At 44.4% G+C, this 15775-nt stretch overlaps 1 long non-coding RNA gene across 1 annotated transcript; it reads left to right on the top strand.

Moving 5' to 3' along the window:
* The first annotated feature begins 916 nt into the window (after positions 1-916).
* On the top strand, positions 917-9990 carry LOC310919950. The gene is made up of 3 exons (XR_014591884.1): positions 917-1085; positions 8288-8455; positions 9905-9990. It is a non-coding gene; the product is annotated as an uncharacterized lncRNA (long non-coding RNA).
* The last annotated feature ends 5785 nt before the right edge of the window (positions 9991-15775 follow it).

Here is a 15775-nt window from a genome sequence, read left to right as displayed (position 1 = left end):
CTGCTCAGTGCCTGAAGCAGCAGGAGCATGGCTTCTGGTGGCACATGTCTGGGCCAGTGCTATGCAGCAACAAAGGGCAGTGGGGCACTGCTGGGGCACCTCGAGAGCTGGGCAGCCTCTGTGTGTCTAAAGCATGTGAGAAGTGCAAGTTCTCTGAGGCAAGAGTGAGTGACCCAACTCAGGGGATGTTCTTGGAAAGGCATGTATCTGAAATGGCAATGCTAAACTGCTGCTGCAGCACAGAGGTGGCTGAAGGAAGCTCATCAGAGAGGCTACAAAGAAGTCTGCTAATATTTACAGTGGGCAAAGCAGCGTGTATTTTATTTTAGCCTTACTCTTGGAAATAGATGAACTGGTGTAAACTGCACTCTCAGTGTCACAGGGCCTCTTATAATACCAGCACTTTGCTACAGACCAATTCTGGAAGACAAAGAAGGTGAGAGCACATTTGCACCCACTGGAGGAAAGGGCCCACTTAGCCCCCTGCTTTACAAGCCTCCCCACCTGTTCCTTGCCCTGGGTCCACAAAGCCCCCCATATACCCCTGGCTCTCTGCTCTGGCACAGGTTCAGGAGTGGAGAGGCACAAGGGGATGGTTCCCCCACATGCTTGGCCTGTGTCAGAACTTGCCTTCCCTTCCCTCAGCCCCAGGGCTGCTGTGGAGACACCAAGATTATGCATTAGTGTGAGAGGAGGGGATCCTCTCCGTTCAAGGAGGAGAGCATTAAAACATAAATAACTGCAGAAAATGAAAATTATGTTAAGAAAACAAATCCAAAGGTTTTAACTGTTAAAGTGGAAAAATAACATTTTATAAACATAATCTTCCTAATACTCCATAATGTACTTCTCTGTGTCACTCAGCACAATAATTTCCTGTTCAGCTTCACTTTCTGAGCAAAAGCAGAGACCAAGATTGGCAAGCTGTAACGGGAGAGCCGGGTTCTCCCCCAGCCCCGGCCACCAGAGAGCCTGCTTTCTCCTGCCTTACTCCCAGCATAAGCCTGTTCAGCCACCGGGTGATCCTCTTGAATCGCTTTTTAACCGAGTCAAGAAGACTAATATGGCAAGAGACTTGTTTGTGTGTAAGGAAAGGGATTTGTAGAGAAGTAGCGAAGGGGGAGGGAAGAGAAGACATTTGGCTAAGAACTGCTTACACAAGTAAAAACCGTATTTTCTCCACATCTTGCTTTCAGAGAGAGTTTTTGGAGAATGAGAGCTCTAGAAACATGTAATTACCATTTGCTTTCTCTACAGTTTTGTTTTTTTGTTTTTGTTTTGGTTTGGTTTTTTGTCTTTCCGGTATTGCTGTGCTAGAATCCAGCTTGCTTTGCAGACTCTTGCCTGTATCTGTTGCTGTTCCCAGTGGAGACCCGGCTCGTGTTCGGGGTCTGTTCTCCCTCTGCCGCCGCTTTCCTGGGCCGCCCCCCCGAGAGCCGCGTTCGCTCCCTGCACGGCACGTCCCGGCTCTCGGGGTGCGAGGACGTTTGTTGATTGTGCTTGAAGGAATCCAGATTGTTTTTCCATTTTGGTAGAGCTATGTTTAGGCTGCCCGGTAACTGTGCCCTGGACTTTCTAAAATAAATCGATGCACAAGGCCCTGATTTAGCGGCTGCCGGTGCCAGCGCGGAGCCCAGTCCGGCCCGGCTCTCCTGGCTTGGGGCAGCCGCGGGCGCGGATCCGGTTCCCGGTTCTCTGGTCCCTTCGCAGCCCCGCTCTGCCCCAGCCCCGCCTGCCGCAGCCCCGGCCTGCCCCAGCCCCGCTCTGCCCCAGCCCCGCCTGCCCCAGCCCCGCTCTGCCCCAGCCCCGCTCTGCCCCAGCCCCGCCTGCCCCGCTCTGCCCCGCTCTGCCCCAGCCTCGCTCTGCCCCAGCCCCGCTCTGCCCCGCTCTGCCCCAGCCCCGCTCTGCCCCAGCCCCGCCTGCCCCGCTCTGCCCCAGCCCTCCTCTGCCCCAGCCCCGCCTGCCCCGCTCTGCCCCAGCCTCGCTCTGCCCCAGCCCTCCTCTGCCCCAGCCCCGCTCTGCCCCAGCCCCGCCTGCCCCAGCCCCGCTCTGCCCCAGCCCCGCCTGCCCCAGCCCCGCTCTGCCCCAGCCCCGCTCTGCCCCAGCCCTCCTCTGCCCCAGCCCCGCTCTGCCCCAGCCCCGCCTGCCCCAGCCCCGCTCTGCCCCAGCCCCGCTCCGCTCTGCCCCAGCCTCGCCTGCCCCGGCCCCGCTCTGCCCCGGCCCCGCTCTGCCCCAGCCCCGCTCCGCTCTGCCCCAGCCTCGCCTGCCCCGGCCCCGCTCTGCCCCGGCCCCGCTCTGCCCCAGCCCCGCCTGCCCCGCTCTGCCCCAGCCCCGTCTGCCCCAGGCCTCCTCTGCCCCAGCCCCGCCTGCCCCAGCCCCGCCTGCCCCGCTCTGCCCCGCCTGCCCCGCTCTGCCCCAGCCCCGCCTGCCCCAGCCCCGCTCTGCCCCAGCCCTCCCCTGCCCCAGCCCCGCCTGCCGACCTGCACTCAGGTCAATACAGCTCCGCTATGAATCCAGCTGAACCGCAGATTTGCACCTAATGCGGGGAGCTCGGAGCTCCCGGGTTGTTTTCCTATTTTAACCATCACTCGATATGTATTTAGATTTGTAAAAAAAATAGCCTCCTCTCTTTGACCTCTGGAGGAAACAAGTCAAACAAAACAATCTCTTCTATTGCAAGTTTGGTCCTAAATCTGTATTTTAATACCAGAGATCCACTTACAAACTGAACCAAAGGTTCAGTTTACAATCTGAACAATTACTGACTGTAATTTTCTAAGTTGTTCTGTTAAACTTGGAGAGTCAGACACAGGAAAATTTTTCCTCACTCATCAAACACTTTTTTTTAACATGGACTGGACATTGCTAGTCAGAAAGTAAGTCTGTAGGAATTAGTCCTCAAAGCTTAAAAACAATTTCCCTGTATTTCAAAAGTATAAAGACTGATTTTGGCCCATGTCTTTACCAACAAGTTTGTAGGCACACACTGCCACTCTGTCCTGTGTAGACTTTGCAGTGTTTCTGTAAGGCTCACTGACATATTTATCTTACAGACTAGCCAGTGATGCTCCCTGCTCGCAGACATCAGCTGTGGGCTGGTGCTAGTAGCATCATTTAGAGGTTTTTGCAGAACTGAATTCCCACTGGGCTGGCAAGGCTGTGTGCCAGCAGCCTGTCTGGCCCCACAGAGTGGAGGATCTCCAAAATGAAACTGAGTTTCATACCTAAAATATCAGCCTTGAAGACAACCACAGTGTCCTTTATTTAGAACTCATTTGAGACAATGTTAGTAATTAATTTGGTGTTCAGTTTTTGTGGTTGGGATAGGATTTGTATCAGGCTCATGCAGTTGAAGCACACATGGGTCACATTTATGAATAAAAGGTAGCATTGCTGGGGTCATGTAGATCTTGAACAGCACCCAGCTGTTCACTGAGGTGCAAACTTGCCAGGCATTATGAACTTCTAAAGTTCAAAGGAATGGTCAAATCCTACCAAATTGCAACATTTCTCATAAATATAAATGCTTCAACATATCAGCTGTCAGGAATTCAGCACCTAATCTGTCCCATCACCGACTGGAGTGATAGGGACACTGCATTGGAAGGATGCCATTCTGGGAAGCTATCACATATAGTCTGTAAATTAATTCTTGAAGATTTTCAGCAGTTTTGTCTAATCAACTTTTTTATTGGTATTTTCTTTTTAAGAAATCTTTTGACTTCTGCTCCAGTGATCTGGTCAGACCCAAGAGTGAGGGGCTGAGAAGCTTCAAATCAAATCAGATGTGAGAACTAAATAAATTGGGGGGTTCTTGGCAAGCCTTCTCAGAAACATAGAAACAGATGTAAAAAGAGGCACAGAAGAAAAAGCAATGCCTCAGCTGCTCCTAATGAGAGTCCCAGCAGGGAGCTGGTAAACTCTGCTCGGGGACTTGCAGGCTCCTGGCTAACCAGAAGAGAACCTGAAAATGCAGTGTCAGCATATGCAAGAGTTAAAATGGCTCTTTCCAGCCTCGTAAAGCTACCACCACATGCTGCTGGTATTGTATTGCACAGCTGGTATTACATGTGCTGTGGCAGGTATTGCACAGCCTAGCAAGGCTCCTGTCTTGTGAGTTCTTGTGCAGCAACTCTGAAATAATCAGTTCTGCCATTTTTGTTAAAGCTTAACTAGAGAAAATGCAGAAATGCGTGGACTGCCCCTGTCATCAGTGTGGCCTGTTTGGAGGGAAATTCAAGGTATATGAAGGATTCAAGAAGAGTAATTTTCCACTGATGCCAGATTTGGGGCCCATCACGCTGCACCGATGGTGCCAGCCAACTCTTTACTGAAAGGAAAAAAATAGGAAACATGTCATAAGACCCTCCCTGAAGAAAGGTTGCTCTGAACACTGGCTGGAAAAATTCCCATGCACTTCAAGTGCCTGTGGTTGTATTAGTCATGCAGGGATGAGAAAATAGTCTGCTCTGGGGGCTCTGTTGGTGGTGGCTGGGAGAGTGGGATGGAGCTGGCTTCTCCCAGCTCTTCCACCTTTCCTTTCCAGACCAACAAGAAAAGGGGCACGAACCACTGACAAACATGCATGGCAGCTCTGGTCTAAGCCAGGGGAGCTGATCTGTTGTTGAAGCCCTGCTGAGGATGGCAGGAGAGGAAGACATGCACTGGTTATTTTCAAGTACAGAGAAGCAATATTTTAACAACTGTTCTGAAATGCAAACAAAGAGAAGTTCACTGCATAATGTTTCCTGGCTTTGAGGTAATCGTTGTTACAAAAGCAAGTTATCACTTTTAGATTTTTTTTTTCATTCCTGATTAACCAAACTCCAGACTGCCTGCCTCTGAAATAGTCTTATTTTGTGATGCTGTCATTGCTAGAAAATTAAAAAGAGAAGCCTTGACTTGCATGAAAGCTCTTTTCTTGCCTTTTTTGGTAGTGTGTCCTACTACAATAATTCTGTCGAAGCACAAAGAAAGGACACTTTCTAATTGCTAAGCAAAAAGCAAGAGAAAAATCATAAAATATCCAATGGGGTAAGCCATGCTTTAGATATTGTATTTCTGAGTATTTTGTCACATTCTAAAATGAGTGGTATTGCCCTGGAGCTCCTGTAGTGGTGAGGTTTGCAATGCTGTTATCCAGCAAGCAGGTAAAGAACTACATGATGATGTAAAAACTAATTTTTTTTTTTTCATGGAAAAAGAAATTCACAAAAAAACTAACCAAAATGGATCCTTTTTTTCACTGAAAACCAGGCATTGGTATTTTGCTGTGAAATATATTTCACAGCAGCAGCTCACAGGCCCATTCCACTGTTGGGGTGTAGCTCCCATGCCAGACTAAGCCTCTCATGGTGCCCCAGGTGTTGGTGTCCTCTAAGCCTGAGGGGCTCAGCAGGCTGGGGGAGACCCCAAGGAAAAGAAGCATGGAGCTCTATGCAGTGGTAATTTAGGAATGACAAAGCTTAAAAGATTCTGTTTTCTTATGGTTTCTAGGAGTCCACTTGTTCCATATAAAGCCAACACTCTGAAAACTAAGTAGCACTAACTGCCTGGAAAAATGTTGACCACCTGTAGTAACAAAAACAACAAGCTGCTGAGCCAATCCTGGGAATGTACCTGCAAAGCTGAATGTGCCCCATAGTTAGGAGGGTTTCCATGCCTCTACATTCCTGGCCAGAGAGGAAGGGCTGAGTATGGACATAGAGGATCACAGTGGAATGCAAGGCAGGTCACGAGCTGCAGCAAAGACGGTCAGATGGCCAGTGGTAGGTGTTTAGTGTATCTGTCTCATGGTTTTACAAAACGAATTGAAGTATCTATATAAGGAGAAGCTGAGGTATGTATAATCCATTAGATTTGACAAGGAACATCACTGGATATAATATTGTTTCCTAGTGGTCTTGCTGGGATGAGAACCCTCATTGTTACAGATGTTCCTATTTGTCTTGTTATTCTTGCTAGCAACTATTTATCTCCTCTCTTTGTGTTTATCCCTGCATTTCTTTTAGCTAGTACTTGCAGTATCCTGTGGTATTGGAGAGGAAATTTGGACATGAAATTGCACAGCAGGGAGAAAATTCTCTGTAGAAGTAACAAGCAGTAAGAAAAGATATGCAATGTTTAACATTTCTTGCTTTCTTGCTCTGGGCAGGCTGGTACAAATTGTATCTTGTGTCAGACTACAAGAACCACAGAGGGAATATGGGATACCAAGGGATTCAGCTAACAGGAGACAAAATGTGTTTGTATTAATTGTGTAGTGCTCAAATGTGTTAGAAATATTTATATAACAATAACAATCTATTTCATAGCTTACGTATGACTTGGTATTTCCAAAGACACTGTTAAACAACAGTGCTTGCTGGAGTCTCTGACAGTGAGGACAGCTTGTATGCACATTAGAATGGATAGGTTGTACGCAAATAGACATATTTTCTGGCAGAAGTCCCAAACTCAGATCTAAAACTTGAGGAATTGATGTAGTTATGCATCTTTAGCAGAAAGTTTGGGAAAGATTATCTTCAAGGAAGGCTACTCTTGCTTTGGCTTGTGGCAACCAGGGGGAGCATCTACAGATACAAATCCAAAAAACCACCAGTACAAAAAATTTTCAGGAAATTTGCAGCTCTCTCATATAAACATATTTTATGAGTGTCCAGAACTGCTCTAAATATTTCCTTGTTGAAATGGAGTCTCACTGTTGTGGGAAACAGCTAGAAAATAAATTACAAGTAAACCAAGCTGTACCAAAATTGAATGGCAGCTGTACTACAACCTCACAGAAAATGTATGTTTGAAATTTTGCATAATTGCAGTGTGTGTGTCTGAGGCAGCTGGACTGCCATTGACCTTCTTTGCAGAAAAAAACCCAAACCAAAACCAACCAAAAAAAGCTCACCAAGGAGTTAGGGAGGAGGGTGGGGGGAAGAAAAAAGTCCATTCCAGATAATGAGACCGCAGAGCAACTTGTTATTTGGAAATTGGTTTCTCACTGAGCCACTGTGTCTGCAATGGGCTGAGCTAATCCCCAGTCATAAGCACTAGAAGGATTGATCCTGGCTGAACTCTTGTCTGTCATGCTTAGTGAGAAAGGAGCCAACAGTCCCTAAAATACTCTTTCCTCCCCAGGCTGGGCAGTTGCCCTCCATCACTGGTGTGAGCAGCACTCCTGCTCCTTGCATGCCGGGCTGCTGGTGACAGGGTGAGAGGAGAGTGCTGGAGACTGTCCAGCAGCTGTGCACAGCACAGGGCTCTGGTGCTGAAAAGCAACTCAACTGAATAGTTCAACTCTGGTTGGTTTTAAAAATAAGAATGAGGGAAAAGTACAAGAAGTACATTGAACCTCCAAGGCTTATCAGCATAGACAGCAGTCTGACCAAGCCAGTTTCCTCAGATCAGGGGAATGCAGTAGGAGGGCTTGTGTGTCTCTCTAGCTTGCGTGTGCAAAGTGCCCAACCCAAACAAAATCAAAGTGGTTTATAGCCTGCTAAGAGCAGAGCACTTAGAACTTAGGCTGATTTAATCAACACAGATCTTTGTGCCATAACAAGACTTGTTTTTCTTGAAACAAATATTTGAGACCTTGAGCAACACATTTGAGAAACTATAGAATAAGAAGAAACATAGATCTCCTTGAAATAATTACCTTGTCTTGTGTGCACCTTTGAAACTCTCAACACCCTGACAACGTTTTCTGAAAAGTTTGTTGAACTTCATGGCCATCATTATTAAAGGTATTGAAGTTTTATCAGGGAAAGGTGGAATCCTTTCTCTGCATCACTTCACACTGAACCTGCATCAACCTCCATTTGATTTGGTGTCATTTCTTACAAACATGACCCAAGCCCACTCCAACATCAGAGGAGAGAGAAAAGGTCAGAACCATAAATTTTTGACCTTGCTGGATGAAAGTAGACATTACACTCAAATCCCTGTTACTAATGGTTGCTATACTTCATGGCAGTGCCGGCAGCGCAAAAGGGCACCAGCAATGACATCTTTCATCACTTGTGCTAAAATGCTCTTCACTTACTGCCTCTTGCATGGGGTGCCAGCGAAATGAGATGTAAATGGATCTGTTGACAAACAGGTTAAATGTCAACACCCACAATGATACGTTGTTAATAGTAAGGGCACAAGATATTACAGAATTGTTTAAAAGGGGCAAGTGCTGAAAGGTGAGCAAAGTTGTCATCACGGTTATTTATTGTGTAAGTACCATGGTTGGACTGCTGGCTCTGGTTCAAGACAGCTCTCATCCTAATCTTCATTTTCTTTCTGACAGGCTGCTGCAGACTTTGCTGCTGATCATCCACAGCCTTGTGGTTCCCCTGCCAGTGTTGCCATGCAGCAGGAAAGCTCAGAGGACACACAGGGAGGCACCAAGCCCCCTTGGGACCAGTAATGAGGGACTAAAATGCCTTTTGCTTGGTGGAAGCTGTTCTGGGGCACGGTGAGAGCTCCTAATAAGAGATGTTAGATATTGTGCAATTCAGGGCAGCTATTAGATGTGACTCTCCTTCTGTGTGCTCTGACTTGTTTGCTTTAGAGGGAGATTTTTTAATCACACTGGTATTTATATTGTTTTGCAATGTTTTTATTGCTATTCTGAGTCTCCGTTCAGGGCAAAGAGTCTCTGTTTCTCTAGGCACAACTTAATAACTTAATTCTGTTATTCTCACTTGATTCTCTTCTGTAATAAGGATCTTGAGACACTGCCGGTTGCTACTAAGGGAAGCAAACTGAAAACTTCCCTTTCTCTAATGCTGAAATACACAGGTTTCTTGGTGGAGAAGGTGCTGTAGTGAATGACTGCTGCTTGTTTTCACTGTGCCTCAGGCAAATGAGGAAAGATCCTACAGAAATATATTACAAACATACACAGACAAGGTGGTATTTGTGAATGACTTGGTGTCTTCCAGGTAAAGCAGGATAGCAATTATATAAATGATTAATTTTTTTGTAAGGCTGTATTACTGTGTTATCTTTAATCCACAGTTATGCCCCCATGCCCCATGAAGGTCTGCTGTCTTGGATGATGTGTAAACATGGCAAGGTATATAATGGGCAAGATTAAACTTATTCCAGTCAGTTTTTGATGAATAAATATTGTGATGGTACATTTTAACGATGTGAATGGAGAAACTATCCCATAGAAGGATGTTAATACAAAATAGCCAAAGGGAAAAGGAACTTCTAACCAGATATGCACAGCCCTGAAATCATTGTTTCCCGTCTTAAGTTGATGGATTTGTCACTTCCTCCCTTGACTCTTTCCCAAATGTAGATGCCAAATGAAACAAAAATAATAACTACAGATTAAAATCTTTCTAGAGTGTTAGAAGAATCAAAAATCTCCATGCAGAGCATTAGCAAAGTATCTCCAGGAAAATTTCATTTCAGTATAAAATGTAAGAATGTTTCTTACTAGAAAAAGAAAATATATTAAATAATAAAAGGAAAACATGACATCACAAATCAGCAGGAACTGTGGAAGCAGGGCTGAGTTATGGCTCAATCAGGGATCATCTCAGAGGTTTCTTACAGCTAATCCTGAAATAACTTCTTCTTCTAAACAAAGCGAAAAGAGTGCAGCTTTGAGATGAGAAACCAGGGGGAAAGTGAGAATTCCTGACACAGAAGACATATTTGGTAATTTCTATACTTTGGAATTAGAGGTGATGCTCTATTAAAAATATTTTCAAAAATATCTTTTCAAAGATTTTTTCAAACAAGTAAGTATTGGATTGAAAACAAGTAATGACCACTTACATTCTAGAGTTAAACAATGGAATGGATCCAAACTTTGAGGCCATAGGGCAGAATGTCACCTCACTCCTGGGGAAACCTTTCCTCGCAACATCTTTTCTCTAATGTCAGCTTCCTTCCTCCATGTCCATAGCTGTCAGAGTGTGATCCAGACCGGCAGTTCCTTGGTACCCCATAGAAAAACTAGTTCCATGGAAATATCCCAGACACACTGGTGGTGAGTCATTAGGCTACATGGCAGCTACCAGTGCTCTGCTTGGCTTGCTCTCCAAGCTCTGTGCATCTCCAACTCCTCCTGGCTTTCTGCTTCCTTTTGCTTTTTCCCTGTGTTATTCTTAGGGCTCCTTCTTTTTGCTCTCTAACAAGGCTCCTTCTAGTGCTTATTCTGTTTCATGGTTTCCTCATGTGTCCCTCACAGTGTGCCAGGTGGGAGCATACAGGTGCTGGAAAACTCTCTTATTGTTTGCAATAATAAGAAAGGAAGTATTACATGGCCCTTTTATGAAATTTCTTGTAGGCTTACAAAGCTCTCCCTGTTGTGGTGCTAAAATGTCCTCACTCCACCTCAGGCTGTACATGCCTGCATGCCTCTCCTCACAAATGGCTTCCTCCTGTAATAAAGGAAGTACCTGAAAAGTGTCCATTTGTAGGACAATGCTTGAGTGCTCTTCCCTTCAGTATTGCATCAGTTTTGCTTCTATCTACTCATGCCTCTCTTTTCTCCACAGTATTTTCCACACTTTGAGCCTGACTTCCCTTTCTCTTCCTGTTCATTAATCCTATTCTCTTGGTCAGGTCCTGGCTCCTGACAGTTTGTACAAACCGAGTGACTCCCTTCTCTCCAGATCTCTGCTGAAGTCCAGAATCTCTCCTATCTTTCCTGCCCTCTCTTCTGCCACTTCTTGGGCCTCTCAGCAGTCACAGAACATGTTCTTCCACTTCCAGCTATCCATAGATATGAATTTAATAATTGCCTCTCAAAGACAATAAATATTTATACTGTTAGTATTTTAACTGTTACTCACTCCTTACTGAATTATTGCACAAATTCAGAGGGAAGCAATCTTTGGCCTGACAGCAAAAGCTGCTGAAGGTGGGATCAGCAGTGCCTCAGAGCAGATGTATCAAAGGGTGTCTGTGCTGTGCTGAAGAATTTTGTCTTTTCAAGTGGGAATTTGAGAAACTTTTGTGTACCATAAATTTACAGCCTGTGTTCTCCTGTCACTGTGCTTCCATACAAATCCCAGCCAAATAACTCATACTGCATACTAAGCCCTGGTTAAAGAATATCACACATTACATGAACTTATGCAAACTACAAAGGTTACCAAAGATTTAACTCCCCAAAACAACAAGATCTTACAGCTCTAAGACCGTAGCATGAACTTCCCCAGGAAATACCTCATCACCTTCTGCCCTCAGTATAAACTCTGTTTCTTTGATGTTACCTTCTTTTAAATATATAATAACATGTGTGTGTTGTTAGAAAATTCAAATAATTGTATATTCTGGAAGAGAGAGTAAAAGAGAGCAAGCATGTGAGAAGCTAATCTCAGTAGGGAACTCAGGAAGGAGCTCAGATGTGTTGATGGAGTATACAAGTTTCAGTGTGGGAAGGATGGAGTAGCTGAATGGCTTGCCAGTACAAAGTCACTGATGTAGGAAGGGACCCCACAAGGTCTGACTCCAGGCTCTTTGCTTGACCAGTTTTTGCAATTAAGAAAATAAACCCTTTATCTTCCTACCATAACAGGCACTATTCAAAATATGACGTTAATAACAAACACAATGTCATTTACCACAGTTTAACCCTAAGGTGAGGGTAGAGATAACATTATTCCTGCAGTATTTCTTCCTGGTCTTTAGTTCTGGTCAAGTGCAAGGCTCCTTAATAGTGACAGTGGTAACTCTGGGGCTTGATAAACTTGTCTTTATCAGTGGAGTCAGAGCATATTATTAGCAAATGTATATGGATTCTATGTTTTGCTATAGCACATGTTTGTATAGCCTTTTCTGACAGTTAAAGATGTGCTAAGTCTCCTTGACAGAAAACAGACATTTTAATAAAATGGCTGCCATTTAACTAGAAACTCCTGGGCAAAGCTCTATGGAAAACTGTTCCCATGACCTCTAGGGAGGAAGAAATGTTTGTCTTTTAATAGGGTTCCATTCTGTAAAAAAAGTCCTTACTCTGCAGTATCCAGGCTTTTTTAACACAACCCTAATGATGCAAGTCCTGAGGAACTGCATATGCCATTTGCAGAAACACATTGCTAATTACACTAGTCTTTACTTTCAGATAAAGAAACTTTGAACTGTTTCAGAACAATGAATTTGGAATAGAGTAAGACTGAAGTGGAATCTTCTGTAATGCATCTAATTTCATTACATTGTACATTTTAAACCTGAAATGACAATTGTATATTGATTTACTTACCCATTTATGCAGCTGACTCATAGTTTTGTGTGTCTGGCAATTCATATTTGTACTTTGCATTGGTTTTGTTTTGGATCATATATAAGTTCACATTTAATGTATTTATTTTAATATAAAGCATGTTTTACAAAAGTAGCAGAACCTATAACCCAGCTGTCTTTATTCAGTGTATTCTGTTCATGCCAAAGGGTCACTAACTTGGATTAGATCCTTATTCAACATTGCAGGATTGTTTATAGGCTGCACATGTCACTGAGCAATTGTAAGAAAAAAATAAATTTATGAGCTGCCCTACCTGGGAGTGCTCCCCAGTGGCAAGACGAGAAGTGAGCAATGGGAACTGAAGTTGCAAAGGAAGTTACACCATCTGTCTTCAAAGCCAGACACAGGTGAGAGATAGAGAAGGGATGAAAAGGGGCATTCATAAAAAGCTGAATCATCACTAATCTGCTTGTACTCAAACACAGAAAACAATAGCTTGTTTCATGATAAGGTTCTGCCCTTCCAAAGCTGCATTCCACTTTGGCAGGGAGAGTACTCTATGCCACAAACTTGGGGTGATTGGCTTAATTTCACCAAAGGGCTTTTGCCAAAACTCCACTTTTTGTCTGTGGTTGGCACAGAGACAGAATGAGTCTAATGGGCAAGCAAAATATGAGAAAAGCTCTGCAGAGTCCACCTGGACCGACTGCTCTGAGGGCTGTTGCTTGGCAGAGCTGAATGGACAGCCCTGCTGGATGTGATATCTGTGCAGCTCCTTAGGCAGCTTTGGCTCTGAGCCCACCAAGGGTCACTGCTCACCCCATCTGCAGTGGCACCACCTCTGCATCTCTAATTCAGTCCCATAGCCTTAATTACCTACGTGTTATATGGCCTGTGGGTTTGTGCTGCATGTGCTGTACCCATTCTCTACAGCTTAAAGTCCACCTGGGTTAAAAATAAGAGCAAGTTTCTGTCTTTTTCTTGCACAAGTATAAATAAAAATAATTTTGAATTAAAACCACAACACAGATCCCTGACTCCTCTGTCAGGGGCTTTTCAAAGCAGTGTGCCTTACCCTGGCATCTATGGCAACCACCTTCAGTTTTATCTTGGAGCAGCAGCATTTCTCACATCTCCATGAGCAGGATGGCTGGCTGCCCCTGGGCACAGCCCCACCCTGGGGTGCTTACAGGCTGCTGCACTCATGAGGAGGGAGCCCATTGCTCCACAGAGACCTTCACAGCTGCTCTCCTGGCACAACACAATTCCACACTTGAATCCTGAGCTCCCAGTTCAACCCATGACTTAAGCCAATGTATAAAATGCATATAAGTCACATATGTGCCCATATGGTAAGAGAATCCAAGAGGGATGAAGGTTTTCCTCAGGCTTCTAGCAGTTGTAGAAAGAAATCCTTCTAGAAAAAGAAGGGCTGTGCACTTTTTGACAAGCCTGCTTTCCAAAGGAAATCGCGCTGGTGTGGTTGCACTCTGCCTGTCAGACTCCTTTCTTCTCCTCCAGCCAGCACCTTTCCAGCTTGTATGCCAGCTCAGACAGGCTGGAACAGGATGAGGGTCCCAAAGAGGCTCTTTCTCCCTGTCACATGAGACCCAGGGGCTGCTCAAAGGACTAAGACCCAGGTTAGTGCCTGCCCTGGGGGAAAAGCCACCAGTGGATGTTCAGCAGTTACCCAGTCCAGTCAGATTGCTTGCTGGCAGAGCAGTTCATGACTATGTGTGCAGGGGAACATCAGATATTTATACCAGAAAACATTTATTTCATTTATGGGTCATGAGAAGGAAAGGAAGAATTGGCTGGGCTTCACATGGTGACACCAGGCTGCTCAACTGCTGATAAAGCTGGATTTTCTGTGTTAGAGTTCAACAGGGAGAAAATCACAGCAATCTTACAGACTTTAATTGCAGAACAAATAAAACACATAATGAGGGTCTCCATTTTTCATCACATTTTTAACACCTGAAATGAGAATCACTGGGGCTTGAGGCTTTGCTAGTTACAACATAATAATATTGCAGACCTTTGTTTTTAGAGGGAAGCCAGGTAGAAGAACAACATTCATGGAAGAAAATTTCTGGCTGAGTATATAAAGTTCAAATATTCCCCTCCTGCATTTGATGGGAGGTTTCCTTGCAAAAGTTCAATGAATCCTGTTTGCAGGGACTTGTCTTTTCACTGTGTGCAGCATGGGGACATTTTGGTGTCCCAAAACACCAAAGCCAAATGGCAGTCTGGACCAGGCACCTGGGCCTGTGGTGCCACTCACACAGGCTGTGCAGAGGAAAGAAAACTGCACGACTAAAACTGGGTCTGAGCATTTTGGGTTACTCAAGTTACCTCTCAGGTAAATTGCTTTCATGACAGTGGGTGCTGGGGTAACATTCTTGTCCTGTCAAGAGACATGCCCTCAAAGACAGACAAAAGAACTTTGCACTGCTGGGAGCAAGAGAAGAAACCATTTTGTGTGGATAATTGAGAGTAGTAACAATTGTTATTTGACTTACTGTAAACATTACAGGAGAGGCTCTTGAGGAGCTCTTTGTGAATTCGCACATTTCACACAACTTGTAGAAGGAAGAGAGAACAAAAATAGCAAATTCTTTCATGTTCAAGTTGTACTTTAAAAGTATAATGGCAAGGCAGAAAAGGTGCAAAGCAGCATAATTCCATGCATGTATTAGTTTTTAAATACCTGACTTCACATTTTTATTGCAGCAAACAAAATGTCATTAATAATTTCAACCACTTTCATGGAAAAGTTACTGACAAAAGACTGAAAGCAAATTACCAAACAGCTTGTCCATGTTTAAGGCAAAATTATAATAGGGACTGGTCTAAGCTCTATTTTCAGTCATATTCTTCAATTTATTAAAACACTTTTGAGGGTTTTATGCCCTTTCTCTCCTCATGTGCAGGAACAGAAATAAGATTTTCTTTGTCTAAACAGGCTGCAGCAGAGCTCTACAGACAGAGTTTTATGAATTGAAAAAGAAACCAACTGAGACTAAAGTTGTCTATAAGTAACATCTTAAAAAAAGAATCTGAATTATATTGAAGCACAGTAGCAATGTATAGTTAATAAGGAAATGAATAATCTCTAATGAAAATACAGTGCCTTTGACTATCCCATTGAACAAAGAGTCATTCCACATTCGTGCCTTATTTCCAGCCAGTACAGGCTGTGGTACCAACCACTGTATTGCCAAATGGGAATATTTACAGAAGCTACAAAAGTAATTTATTTGCTGAAAGACACCATCACCCCAGCCTGTATGTGGGGAACCCAAGTGGAAAGTGAGGGGCTCAGGGGTGTTCCAGAGGGTGGTGGTCTGCAGGACTGGGCTGACAGGCATGGTAGAAAGAATCAAATTCAGAAATGGAACTATGAGGGAATAAGAAGTGTTGAGACCACAAGAGAAATATGGTATATGGGGTTGCTGAGTAATGGCCCATGAATATACCATGAGGTGATGCTAAACATCTGATTATGTGCAATTCAGCCCATTCAGTTGAACCGCATCCAGCAAAATCTGACATTTCTCCTGGCTCTCTCCTAATGCAGTGCAG

Source organism: Zosterops lateralis, assembly GCF_965231275.1.
Source record: "Zosterops lateralis genome assembly, chromosome: 1".
Lineage (NCBI taxonomy): Eukaryota > Metazoa > Chordata > Aves > Passeriformes > Zosteropidae > Zosterops > Zosterops lateralis.
The sequence above is the reverse complement of the archived record's forward strand: the minus strand, read 5'-3'. Positions and strand labels throughout refer to the sequence as shown.